This window comes from Pinus tabuliformis, chromosome 8, assembly GCF_031772625.1.
Source record: "Pinus tabuliformis cultivar Carrire ecotype Pingquan chromosome 8, CPIR1, whole genome shotgun sequence".
In the NCBI taxonomy this organism is placed as follows: Eukaryota; Viridiplantae; Streptophyta; class Pinopsida; order Pinales; family Pinaceae; genus Pinus; species Pinus tabuliformis.
Genome location: NC_142294.1, coordinates 500,638,144 through 500,652,420, shown reverse-complemented (window position 1 = coordinate 500,652,420; position 14,277 = coordinate 500,638,144). Strand labels below are relative to the sequence as shown.

General features: G+C 36.9%; 1 pseudogene; it reads right to left on the bottom strand.

The window, feature by feature from the left end:
- Positions 1-12,770: 12,770 nt before the first annotated feature.
- Positions 12,771-13,361, bottom strand: LOC149236286 (uncharacterized; annotated as a pseudogene).
- Positions 13,362-14,277: the final 916 nt, after the last annotated feature.

Below are 14,277 nucleotides of genomic sequence, written 5' to 3'. Positions count from 1 at the left end.
ATGTCCATGTTTTGGGAGTGACTGGAAGGCCTCACTCACATGTATGGATTTTCATGGGAGCGTTTGGGGGGCCAGAGTAGTAAAATGTCAAGTTGTCTCATGGGTTGGTCACCTAGAAGGGTTGGTTGGCTCCTAAAGGTTCTGTAGCATCTGTGGAATGTCAGATTGGTTTGGTTTTGTTAATTCCACTTCCTTAACAGTACATGGGGATTTGAATCACATCATAATAGCATATCATCACATGTTTACCTCAGCGGACTAGTTAACTTGGGTAAACATGGGGGGAGGGTTTTACAAAGTGGTATCAGAGCATGGTTTACCCCCTAGACTGGATGGGTGGTGTTGTAGCCTATATTGTGATCTAAGCCTTATTCATTAATTTTATCACAAAATGTGGCCTAAAATCATTAAGGGGATTCAATTTCAATGAAACCCTTTACATTTTCCATTTCATAAAGTCTAAAGATAAGGTAATTATAATACATCAAATGGAAAAAGGAAGCGCAAAGCATAACTGTAATGGATTTACAAAGAAAACATGTGTTAAAATGATTAACACCGGACCTGAGATACATGTATTATATTTTAAAATTCGGCGGGTCCGTAAAGTGCAAGCACATATGCGTTGGTTCATTACATATTGCCGATTTCGATTCGAAGAGATGGACCCGAAAGGTAAATATGTTGTGGTTTAAAGTCTTGTCGAGTCCGCCACATTGTAGAGCCACGAACATTGGGATCCGCCAATTGCAACTCGCGATGGCAAACCCGAAATACATATATGTTATATTTTATAAGATGGTGGGTCCGCGCTATCACATTTGTTTAATACATACACATATAACTATGCCAATAGCGATATGGGTAGGCCGGACCCGAAAGATTATGTGTTGCATTTATAACTTCGGCAGGTCCATGGTAACAGCAAGCCGGACCCGATATGGATTATGCTACAATTTATAGTTCCATCGGGTCCACAGCCGTTGCACAAAATTGATATATATATATGATCTCGCCAATCATCGATTGCGATTTACAATGGCTGAACCCGATATTACATGCATTATGGTTAATTATTCCGTCGGGTCTGTGGCCATTATAATATTTATATATATGGTTTCTGAGCCGACTTTGATAAGTCGAAAAAGCATGGTATATTTTCATTATAAAGTATATAATTGAAAAAGGGCAGTTTTGAAGAATTAATGCATTTGAAGAAAAGGCATTTGGTTAAATCTGATACATGCGTAACTAGGTTTTGCACAAGTTAAACATAGTTTATCATGATTAAAGTAGATTAAGGAATTTACAGAGGAATTCAACCGCATATTAAGCAGAGCGAGCCAACAGTTATCATCTCCTTCTAAATTCAGTTTTGTTTTGTTATTTCTTGTTCTTCGAGGTGTTTTTACCCTCTGTAAATTCTGTAGCAATTTTATTTCATATAGTTAGAAAGGAGTTAGATAGGTTTCAGAAATCAATAACTATTCCACAATGTATAAAATGCGGAAAATTTTACTAAGTAGGGGTTGTAATTTTGGAGAACCGAGGCCATTGTATTCCTGATAACATCATTGATTAATGAAACAACCAGAAGTTTCCAGGAGTTGTTACATATAATTTGTAAGTTTCACTATCATGTGTCATGTAATGTTTTCTTCTTTTTAAGTGTAGTAATGAAGCTGCAGGGTAAAATCCCTTAATGAGCGCTCCTATACTTAAAGTTCTCATTTCCTTTTTGAGTTATAGATAGTAGTTTCTGTGAAAGAGCAACATATTGTCTATGATTTATTTATCATGATCATAATTCCTCTAAGTTACAGATAATAGTTCCTGTGAGAGATCAACATATTGTATTTAACTTCCCTTTCAAAATTTCCTCATTCATCATTTATATTTAGCAACAAATGGCATTCTGAGATGTTCTGGTCATACATGTATTAAGAGTCTAAGGCCAAGTTTTCCAAGTCCTTCATTTGGGAATACAATAAACAATAAGTGACAGTAAATAATCTTTAATAATGTCTTAAGCACAATTTCCCTATAGCCAGGAAATTGGTTTCTTAAGGAACAACAAGTGGTGTGTTGGTCATACATTCATGTCGGTTGCATATATGTGTTATTTATGCTTGTGGTATATGTACTTGTTGTGCATGCATGGTGTATTTCATGGTTGCATTTGTGTCGTAATGTGAAAATGGACGGTGTGTTGTTGGATGTCATCGTCATGAGTGTATGTCGATTATGCATTGGTTATGCATGGCAGTGCTTATATATTGTTATGTATACATTGATATGGGTGTAGTTTTCATGCCTAGGTTCATGGTATGTGGTTGGTATGATTAGGAATTGATAACTGGATAGTGGTTAAACTAATGTCATATGATGATGTGATTATGATTATACATGTATCATGTTAATCTAGTTGATCTTGCAGATGAGATATCCTCCCCTGAAATATACTCAGGTATGTTGATTATGTTATGTTTTGGTTTTAGCTGACATGTTGTACTTTAAGAAAAGAGATCAAAGATGAATAACAATATGGTAGACTACAGTTCACAAGATTCTCCCTATGGATTAGATGAGAAGCGTAGTGTTGGGAATTCTTTTGACTTAGCAGAGACATTGAGAATTTTGAAGCAAGAAATATGGAGTTGCAAGGTAGATAATGACGTAATCATTCAGGCACAAGAGAAACAAGTAGAATTCAATGCAGTAATCCTTTAGAGTTTGTCAGAATTACAGAGACAGTGACCACTTCAGATCAACCATGGGCAAGAGGATAAGACAAATGGGGCATATCGCAGTAGGTCTCATGGTGGGCACAAGTCAGATAGGGATGATACAATCTGATATGGAAGGCTCTTAGATACTCTGGATAAGAGAGGTTATGGACATAAGTTCTATTCTAGTTCTGGTTCAGATCAACACTATGATCGTCATCATTATCATCCTTACAAGAGGAGTGACAAGGGATATTTTCTAGATGAGTTCAAGAAAACAAAGCCACCTACATTTGATGTAGATTTGAAGAAGCCAGAGGGTACAAAAGCATGCTACTTGGGATGAAGAAATTCTTTGAGATGGATATGAAGGCTAGAATAGTTGTCTTCATCCTCAAAGGGAAAGAAGACATCTCGTCGAAAGATGTGAAGCAGTTTAGAGACATTAGGATCTAGAGGAGTTGATTTTGCATGAATTCAAGAGACTTTTTAGGAAGTACTTGTCAGAGCGGTACTACGATAGCAAAAGACAAGGATTTCTATGAGATAAATATGTGATAGATGAAAGATGAGGAGTATACATTCTTGGAGTTATTGAGGTATGTACCATATATTAAGGATGAGAAGGCCAAAGTTCATATATTTTTTAGTGGATTTCCATTATCATTTAGAGATTAGATTGAGTATGACGAGCCTCAGTCGCTTGAGGGAGTTATTAGGAAATTGAAGCATTGTTATGAATAGTCAAAGCATAAGACAGAATATCAGTAAGATTAGAAAGGGAAATACAAAGCTAAAGGTAAATGGCAGTCGAAAAGAACAAGGCCTCAGGATGTAGGTGAGAAAGAAAATGTTGCACCTTACAAGAAGTTTAATGGGTCACAACATGGAGGGAAGCAAAATAAAGGTGATGGTATAGGATAGTTGCAGTGTTGGACATATGGTAAGGAGAACCTTAAGAGGGATTGTCTACAGAATGATGGTGGTAGGCCTCATATTTACAGTGCACAAGAAGTGCAGACAGTTGAGAATATTAGGCAAAGTATTTCATGGATTTATGCAGCGCTAGATAAGAAGAAGGAAGATCACTAGGAAATTATTATTGAGATGGATGGTAAGCTTTTTGATCAAGTTGTTTCCATTTTGATTGACCCTGGATCTAATTATATTTATGTTAGTCTTGACTTGGTGGATAAGTGTGGTTTGAATAGAGAAGTTCATGTAGAATCTTGGTTAGTGTAGTTGGTTACATGTACAAAGAAGAAATTGTATCACCAGGTAAGAGCTTGTGCATTCGAGTTGAATGGTATGCTTACCTTAGCGAATTTGAATGTATTGTCATTGGGATCATATAGTATGTTTTTTGGTATGGATTGGTTGTATCTTCATAGGACCAAATTGGATTTTTATGACAAGGCCATTGAGTGTTTGGATTACAATGGAGAACAGAGGATCTTGTAGGGTAAGGAAAAGGCAACATTAGTTAGAATGGTGACAGTTATGCTGGCAAAGCGCAGTCACAGAAAAGGGTGCATGATATTTGCAATAAATATTTATAGTGAGAAAGGTAAGTATGTTGAGGATGTGGAGGCATTGAGAAGGCACCTGATCTTACAACAATTTTAGGATGTGTTTCCAGCAGATATTTCAGAGTTGCTGCCTCATAGAGAAGTGGATTTTTCTATTGAGTTGGTACCAGGGGCAGCACCAACATCAAAGGAACCATACTAGATGAGCACACCAGAGTTAGTAGAGTTGAAGTTATAGTTCAAGGAAATGCTTGACAAGGGATACATTATTCCAAGTGTATCACCTTGGGGTGCACTGATATTGTTTGTGAAGAAGAAGGATGGTACTCTCAGGCTATGCATTGATTACAGGCAGTTGAACAAGGTGACCATCAAGAACAATTATTCATTGTCGAGGATTGATGACTTGTTAAATCAATTGAAGGGAGAAGTGGTGTTCTCAAATATTGAGTTGACATTAGGATATCATCATGTATGCATCAAGGAATAGGACATATACAAGACTGCTTTCTAGACTAGGTACGAGCATTATGAGTTTTTTGTAGTTCCATTTGGTTTAACTAATGCTCCACCTACCTTTAGGTGCTTGATGAATAGTGTATTGTTTCCTTATATGGACAAGATTTTCTATTGTATTCATTGATGACATCTTGATATATTCTAAAAATGAGGAAGAGCATGTCGAGCACTTAGCAACATTGTTGATATTACTGAGATAGCATCAGTTGTATGCCAAGCTTAGCAAATGTAGTTTATTTCAAATAGAAGTACATTACTTGGGACATGTTGTTTCCAAGGAACGCATAGTAGTGGATCCAGAGAATATAAGGGCTATCATGGAGTGGGCGGCTCCTATAAATTTGGATGAGGTAAGATAATTTATGGGTCTAGTAAGTTATTGTAGGACATTCATCAGGAACTTCTCTCGCATTGCATATATGATCACATCATTTCATATACAAGGTAATAAATTTGAATGGACAGAGGAACATGCAGTAACTTTTGAGCAATTGAATCAGTTGTTGACAAATGCTCCAGTGTTAAAGACTGCATATCCAATCAAAGATTTTGTGGTGTGTATAGATGCTTGCAAGGGAGGACTCAGAAATTGAAACTGAGCATGAGCATAATTATCCGACACGTGATCTTGAGTTGGCAGTGATCATCCATGCATTGAAGGTGTGGAGACATTATCTTCTTGGTAGGAGGTTTGTACTAATTATTGATCACAATGGATTGAGGTATCTATTTGACCAACCAAATCTGAATGCTAGGGAATCAAGATGGTTGGCCACGATCAGTGAGTTCGAATTTTAGATCAGGTACATCAAGGGGAAAGAAAACAGGGTTACAAATGACCTTAGCAGGAGAGTACAGGTAAATCACATAGTAGCTATGAGTTCTTATGGGATAGATTTGTAGGATATGATCTTGCAAGCAGGACAATAGGATGGTAGGTACATGGAGCTTAAGCACAGGTTAGAGTAGGGTATAGGTGACCAAAATGTGGACTACCATCTTACAACAGATGGTTTGGTCAGATTTAGGGACAGGATCTATGTTCCAAATGATAATGATCTCAATAAGACTATCTTGCTAGAGTTTCATGAAAAATAGTATTCATGTAACCCAGGATACCAGAAGACATTGATAGCAGTGAATAATTTTTATCATTGGCCAAATTTGAGAAAGGAACTAGTAGATTTTGTGGCTAGATGTTTGGACTATCAATAGGTAAAAGCATGATGTAAGCATCCAGGTGGACTACTGCGACCAATTTCGATTCCAGAGTGGAAGTGGGAGGTCATTTCCATGGATTTCATCACAAGTTTTTTTAGGACATCTAGACAACATGATTCCATCATGGCTGTGGTTGAAAAGTTGACAAAGGTAGTGCACTTTGTTCCAGTAAAGTTTACTTATTCTGATAGTGATGTGGCACAAGTATTCATCACAGATGGTAAGGTTGCATGGTGTTCCAAGGAAGATTATGTCATACATGGATGATAAGTTCACTTCTAGGTTTTGGAAGGAGTTGTTTGCAGGTTTGGGGACAGAGTTGTCTTTCATCATAGTTTATCATCCGCGGACAGATGGACAAATAGAGAGGGTCAACGGGATATTGGAGGACATGTTGAGGATGTGTGATGCATCAACAAAGAATATGGGAGGATTACCTTCAGCTGGTTGAATTTTTTTATAAAAATGGGTATCAAGAGTCACTAACGATGAGTCCATTTGAGGCACTAAATGGACAGAGTTGCAATACTCCCATCAGTTGGAGTGATCCAGTGAACAAGGTATTGATAGGACTGGACATGTTGGAAAATATGGAATAGGAAATGTAGGTTATCAAAAAGAATCTAAAGGCATCACATGATAGACAGAAAATTTATGCATATCGGAATAGGTTGTTTAAGGAGTTTCAGGTTGGGGAACAAATGTATTTGTGCATCAAGACCAAGAAGAGCTCCTTGAGGAATGGATCATGTGCCAAGATGGCACCTCAGTTTTGTGGGCCTTTCAAGATTCTTGAAAGGATTGGACTAGTACCCTATCGACTTGCACTGCCTCTGACAGTGAAAGTCCATGATGTTTTCCATGTGTCCTTGCTTAAGAAGTATGTTAAAGATGTTGATCAAGTGATTGATTGGTATATATTGCAGGTGGAGATAGATGGAGAATTTCAGTCAGAACTTGCGTGTCTATTGCATAGAAAGATGCTTTTACTCCGGAATTGAGAAATCGAGCAAGTTAAAGTATAGTGGAAGCACTTTGGGACCGAAGAATCTACATGGGAGATGATTAATCATATGTTGGCTATGTATCCTTCTCTATTCGTTGGCTGAGTGAATGTTTTTGGTATATGTACATATGTATATGGATGTAAATAGCACCATGATCTATGTTATAAAGCTCCAATAAGTGGTATGGGTGTCATGATGTCATGATTGTCATGTTGTTATGTTTTTCATGTTGATTTGCTTCCCAACGGGTTGATCATTGTAAATATTGCAATGAACTAAGTTAAAAAGCTCCATGGGTAGTATGTTTTGATTTTCAGTAGTCTTAGTGGTTGTAGGTGTTATTTAACACTGAGGATAGTGTTCCCCTAGGGGGATGGTTTTGTAACAACCTTGGTAAAAATTCCATGTAAATAAAGTTAATAAAGACAAAATAATAACCATGGTCATGGGACACTTATTCCAAGATGAATGTTGGGAAAAACATCCTAGTGTGGGTGTTCATTTGGTTTATTATAGCTAAAGAAATTGGCAAAGGAAGTGGAAAAAGCTTGGAAAGGCATGAGGCATTAATTAGCATTTTATTTATGAAAATAAAGGAAATTAGGAGAAAAGGAAGGTGAAAGGTCATAGGTTTCATGTGAGAAGGAAAATGAAGGAAAATAATGGAAAATTAAAGAAAATAGAGGCCTCATTAATAAAAAGGAGTATGAGGATCAGTTGGTACCTTTTTTCAGTTCATTTTTGGAGCTCTCTCTTTGTTCTCTCTCTTTCACTCTCTTGGACACAGAGTTTTCTTAGAGCACTTCAGCTTTGGATCAGGGAAAGCAAAGAAGGCAAAGAGGAAGCAAGGATCAAGCAAGGAAGAATGAGATCAAGCAGCTACAGTGGGATTATTTGCAAGTATCAAATTGAATGTGTGATTTCCTTGCTACATTTGGAATGCATGGTACATGCATATGTGTATTTGGTTCTCTTATTGTCATTGGCATGGGTTTTTCCAAGTGCGACAATGTTCTTCAACCTTGCCTTACCGTTTTCGGATAGCCATGGTGTGATGGGTTCTCTTGCATTTGGTTGAGTTGGATTGTCAAATTGTTTTGAACTGAGTGAGGAGGTCTCTAAAAGAAAGAACACATGGCCTAGGAATCCCTAAACCAACTGGGATTGCAGTAAGTGTGCCTTGGTGGGCCTAGAGACTAGGAGACATGAAAATTCCTCACGGTGTAGGTGGAGAAATCCAGTGGCATTCATGCGTGTTTAGGGCCTAGTGATCCAGTGGGGATTGTGGTAAAGCCTGAGGAAATCTGGTTTGGTTTTGTTTTCAGTCCCACATTCATGTTTGGAATATGGCACAGGGTTGATTGGCTGAAAGAAAGATTTGGTTTAGCCAAAATATGGTTAGGTGGTTTGTGGAAATCCCATACCTAGTTGGCTTTTTCATTCATTAATAATAGCTTCTTATCCTTGGTATTTATTGTGCAAATGTATTGTCTTATATTTGGATTTTATGGATGTTATATCCTTATATTTATGTTGGTTATATGTTGGTTTTGAGTATGTTTCATGACATACTAGATGTATGGTTTCCATCATGTTTTGATTAGTGGTTGAAAGTACAATGAATATATGACCTAATAGATGATAATTCAGATATTGTGATGAGGCAATAATGCTTCTTTAAAAATATCAGATAACTATGAGACCCTTTTGCTCAGATATGTTGTTATGACCTGTAGATTACATATTTGTGACATGTTTGACGAAATGTTTGTCATGGCTAGTAGGGGTCCATTAAATTCATTGATCAAATGTTTGCATTAGTACCTTTGTTTCAATGTTATTTATCATTTCTGAAGGTTTCATGACATTTTGGGCAATGGCCTGAGTCCTGACCCTGAAAAGGTGGCATAGAATTCGAGGTCACTAGCAAAGAATCTGAGGTCATTGGCTTAGAACTAGCTGAAAAAGCCCACAGTCATTGGCATGTCCATGTTGTGGGAGAGACTAGAAGGCCTCAGTCGCATGCATGGCTTGTCATGGGAGAGCATGGGGGCCCATATCAGTAAAATGTCAAGTTTTCTCATGGGTTGGTGTAGTGCCCTGCTCTAGTTGACTGACAGCGATATGAAATTAACATTTATTTAGCTCTAAGGCCCACACATGTTTCTTTGAGGGCCTCAGGTTGAGGATATGGACACATGACTCTATTATTAGTGGTTGTGATATTAGTGGTTGTGATGTTTATGTATGTTCTCCATTGATATTATGATGAAGATAGCATTAATGGTTATGTATGTTATCTATTAGTATTATGATGATTGTAGCATTAATGGTTATGCATGTTCTCTATTGATATTATGATGATTGTGGCATAATTGGTTATATTTGGTCTCCATTGTATTTATGATGATGATAGAAGTAAAGGATATGTATGCTCTCTATTGATATCATGATGATGATAGCCATGATGGATGTGTCCCCTATGTTACCTACTTGCATTAGTTTTGGTTCACAATGAAAAATGATGTGAATGACTAGGTGATGGTGATGATGCTATTATGACAATGACTAACACTGAGAAACATTGTTACTGGTGATTATTGAGTATGGTAGGAAACCACTAGAGGCACTCACATATGATGAGTTGACGACACCTGGTTTGATGAAAATTTATATTATATTTGAAATTCTAAGTCAATTTTGAAACTTGTTATATATGTTTATCTATATTATGATGATATGTTAGTGGTTGCAGGCACGTATTAGTTTCTTTGCCGAATGAATCACATATGGGTGATGGGGTTGTACAATTGGATGGAACTACATGGGAGGAGTGGGACAGTGTCCCTGATCTCACCCACTAGTACTCCCGCCGTGACTTGGGCTGGAAAGGTTGAAACACCTTCGCCTTGAAGATCACGATGTCATGAGGGCAGGTCCCAAAGTTGGGTCACTCATGAGGATTTTACCATGGGGCGTGCATCAAGGCAGATTCCTTGATCCCCAACACCATTAGTCTCACTATAGTAGGCAACATAAGAGATGATAGTGGTCTCTGTCATTGCACCTATAATTTCCCCTCGTAGCCACTAAATGCTTGAAGGGCAAGTGGTGTGGCACCCTTGGAACTTCAAGGGACTTTCTTGAAGGGCATGACCAACTTGGAACCCTTGGCATCACAAATAAACTATTAGGTGTGACACCCTTGGAACTTCAAGGGAAGTTCTTGAAGGGCATGACCAAACTTGGCACCCTTGGAATCATTAAAAATAAATTAATTAATAAATATAATCAAGATATGAAAACATCGTAAAGTCACATCAAGTGGTAAATGATGATTAGAACCGAGGTAATTAAATCAAGAATAAAACTTGGGTTAAGGGGATCATAGGAAGAAATCAAATATTTTACCTTAAAAACTCTACCCTTCCCATGTTGGAAAATTTTAGATAGATAATGTAATTTAATTAGGTAAAAGGGGAAAGAGGGAAATAAATGTAAGGATAAATATTAATCCTAAAATAGTTAAACCTAATCAAGAGAAGAGGATGGTGAATTAAAATAAGATTAATAAATTAAATTATAGAGAAATTTAGAGAACCTCCATGTGGCAACAACCAACATAAGAATATCCATCTAAGAGATAATTTGAGTTAAATTAGGGAGTAGATAGGGGATCAAATCTTGACTTATCAGTTGAATTTAGTAATGAACACAAATTAAGGAGCAAAAAGGGGGATCAAGAGACAACTAGGAGAAGAAATAGGAATCTTGTTGAGGTGAGGAAATATATTAGTTTTAAATTTAAATTTAAGTAAATAATTTTGGAGACCCTTGATGAGAGAGTGACACATGGGTGGGTGAATAATAAAACTATTGAATTATCAAAAATAATTAATTATGCATGAAATTCCAAGTGTCACCTATGAGGACTCCTATAAAAGAAGGGGCAGGCCATGGGAGAAGGGACTTTTTCTTTACCCTATTGTTGGATGGATGAGACTATGCTAGAGTAGTGACTACGAGCTATATTGAGTTTCGTAAGGTAGAGGACTTTAGAGAGGGGAATCTTGAGCCAAGGAGTTCTCTCCTCTGCCAGCTAATACATACCTCCATTGTACAACCCCATTGCGCTCGAGGGTCCGCGAGGAAGGAGAGTACCCAAGGAGTAGGCTGGGAGGTCAACCGGTGGGTCATTTCATTCGTATTAAGCACGTCAACATTCACACTTGGAGGCGACCGACAATGAAGGAGGACAAATAGCGGTAAGTCAAGTTTGAATCTTGTCTCCTGGTGAACAGTACCTATGTTGTTATAGTATTCTTTTGTATGACTTCATTATGGTTTTAGTTAATAACATGTAAATTAGATGATATGTTCAATAAAGTGAAATTCATGAAAGTTTTATGTAATGCTTAATGATTTTTGAGTTCCCAATGATATTTTCTTATGGTTGTATTTTTAGTATTTAAAATATATATATATATATATATATAGGGTTGGTCCGTACACTTGGTATAAGAGCTATGTTGAAACCTTGAGACCTATGGGCCCATGCATCCATTACAGAGATTTCAACCACTCCAGTCTTCTTCGTTATTTTAAAATTGTGCTTCTTTCAATTATTGCAACTGGTGCTAAGAACAGAAGCATACTAGTTCACACAGTATTCAAATAAAGAACTATGTCCCTACACATTATTGGCTTCAGAATAATGTAGTTAAAGCAGATAATTGGGAGGCGATGGAGATCTTGCACAAAGTCTGTCAATAACCCTATTTTGTGTATGATTAATATTACTTATGGTTTTGGTTTTATTTTATTTTGCACTAGATGACGTCAAAGACTTGGCTATTTCTCTGCTTATAACTACTACAAACAGGATTCTCTATATTCTTTTTCGTGAATTTTGTATTTTGCATATTAGGTAGAATCTGGGCAATACTTTAAATGTAGAGCTATTGAATGTTTCTGTCATCCACGGGAACTGATTATTTTTCTGTAATCTCTTTTCCATAATCGGTGTGTAGTGGATTTCTTGATCTAATTCTTACTTGATCTGTGTTGAATTTATTCTTTTAAATCAGTGTTACAGATATTTCTCCCGATGTTTCTGAATTTTTGCATGTTTTCATAATGCCCATTTTTCTGAATTTTTTTTTTCAGTTGTTCAAGTTTATGCTTGCTGATAATTTTTGACATTTTTCCTGATATTTCTGATAAGTTCCTTTCTGAACCCTCCATGATATGTTCCCTGAAATCATATTTACGACATTGCTTTAATTAATGTCTTAGCCATAAGTATGAAGCAACCATTATACTAGATCCATTTTGGTAAAATTGTTTCTTTGTGTTTAAGGCATTGTTACCAGGTTTGGCAGGATCTAGCTCAGGTTCAAAACCTTTCAAACTGACTAAACTTCCAAAACTTCTTTAAAAAATGGTAAGAATAAAATGTAAACAAAAAGTTTTAGATTTAAAATCCATAAAACTGCTTCTTTGAACCTATGTCTATTTGGAATTACATTCTTCTGTATGCTTATATATTTTGCTATAATTATTTGAACTTTCGAGTAATGCGTATTATTTTTCCATGAAAAAAAAAACATTATATTTGACATTTCAAGCTTGAAATCAAAATATATATCAGCTTAACCTTACATCTCACGATCAAATTTCATAACCACCCTGTGTCCTATCTTAGTCTACGTATTACAGTCATCCATCCAAGCAGATTGGGTTTAAGTTCCCTTCATTACTGTCTTCAGTTAATCATCAACAAAACATAGTATTGTAGGTTTCATGCTCCAATTTGCAGTTTCCTCATGGCACCCCAACAAATTCAATGCTGAAGAATTCACACCTTTATTTAATCGAACCGGCATCCCCTTCTTCCGCATAAATGGCTCCATCTCACGCGTGAATTGTTCCAAAGGACCTTCATTCAACTCAACCATTTATGTTGCAAGTGATCCAGTCCTTGCAAAATCACGCTCTTCAAAAGTTTCAAAAATTATCATAACCTCTTCTTTTGGTAGATTGGTAAAGAATAGACCACATTCACCATGTAACATCTCACTAGCTTTATGAATATCGTCCTTGACTTCATCAGTAGTTGTGCGACCAAATGCAATTTGTAATACTTTGTTTGATCCTAGAAAGAACTTGATGCTACCCATTAGTTGGTCCCTGAGATCTTTGAACTTCACATTCCGCATATTCCCAAATGAGAAAATAGATACTGAGATGTAATCCTCCACAACTTGCCTCACTTGATTCACTATTGATTCCTTACGCTCCATTCCCTTCTTTTTGGTTTTAGAAAGAGTCACCATTTTTTTACACTTAGACTTCGGCATCTTTGATGCTGGGAGTAAATCAGGGCATAACAAAGGCCAAAGTGGCAAACAGCCTAAGAGAATTCAACATTAGAGCAAGGGTTTATCTTCAAAGATTCACACCTTAACCCTTCTCTAGCTCATGACCCTCATTAATACAAGAAACTCCTCATTCAACCTAGCCAACAAAGTCAAAATCACCTAATCTTAGATAATACTTTTTCTTTTCCACACACTTTGAGAAAGGCATAGCGTTACAGCAGAAAACGCAACGTCACAACAAAAAGTGCCACCAAACCGGGAAAAGCACATCGTGAGGAAATAAAGGCATAGCGTGTGTCCAGGAACTCGATTTCGCTGGAACAGGAATAGAACTACTGGATCAGGAACAAAAACTTTGTCTTTGAACGATTGCTATATCAATAATGTCAGGATTTGAACTTCCCTTTGAAAAAAATCTTCACACAATTGCCAAACTATAGCCCTACAATTCACACAATGTATAATCTGATTTCAATTTCCTATAAACATCTTTTACCAGCTGGACAAGCTCCCTCTATTATTTTGTTTCATTAACTACCCAATTAGGAAAGGTGTTGCAAAGGGTAACACCCATGTTCCAAAGATTATCATCCTAAATAGCCATCCAGAGAGGGAAAACCAAAGGAACACCAACGTAGCAACACTTATGCGCAAAGGCGTGCTTAAAAATTTGTTTAGTTCCCTTTTGTACCCATGAAATTCACCATACTCTGTTACACCTAGTCTTCTCTATGCAGATCTGGAGCAGTACGCACAAGGCTCCATGCTATGGTGGTTTCTCTGCATAGATTTTGGTGGTTTTCTCCTCTGTTCTACAACTTGATTTCTTTGGTGTCCACAAATTTATTTCAGTCATTTTGAGGTTGGAATCTCCTCTGGTTTGCAATGGATCGTT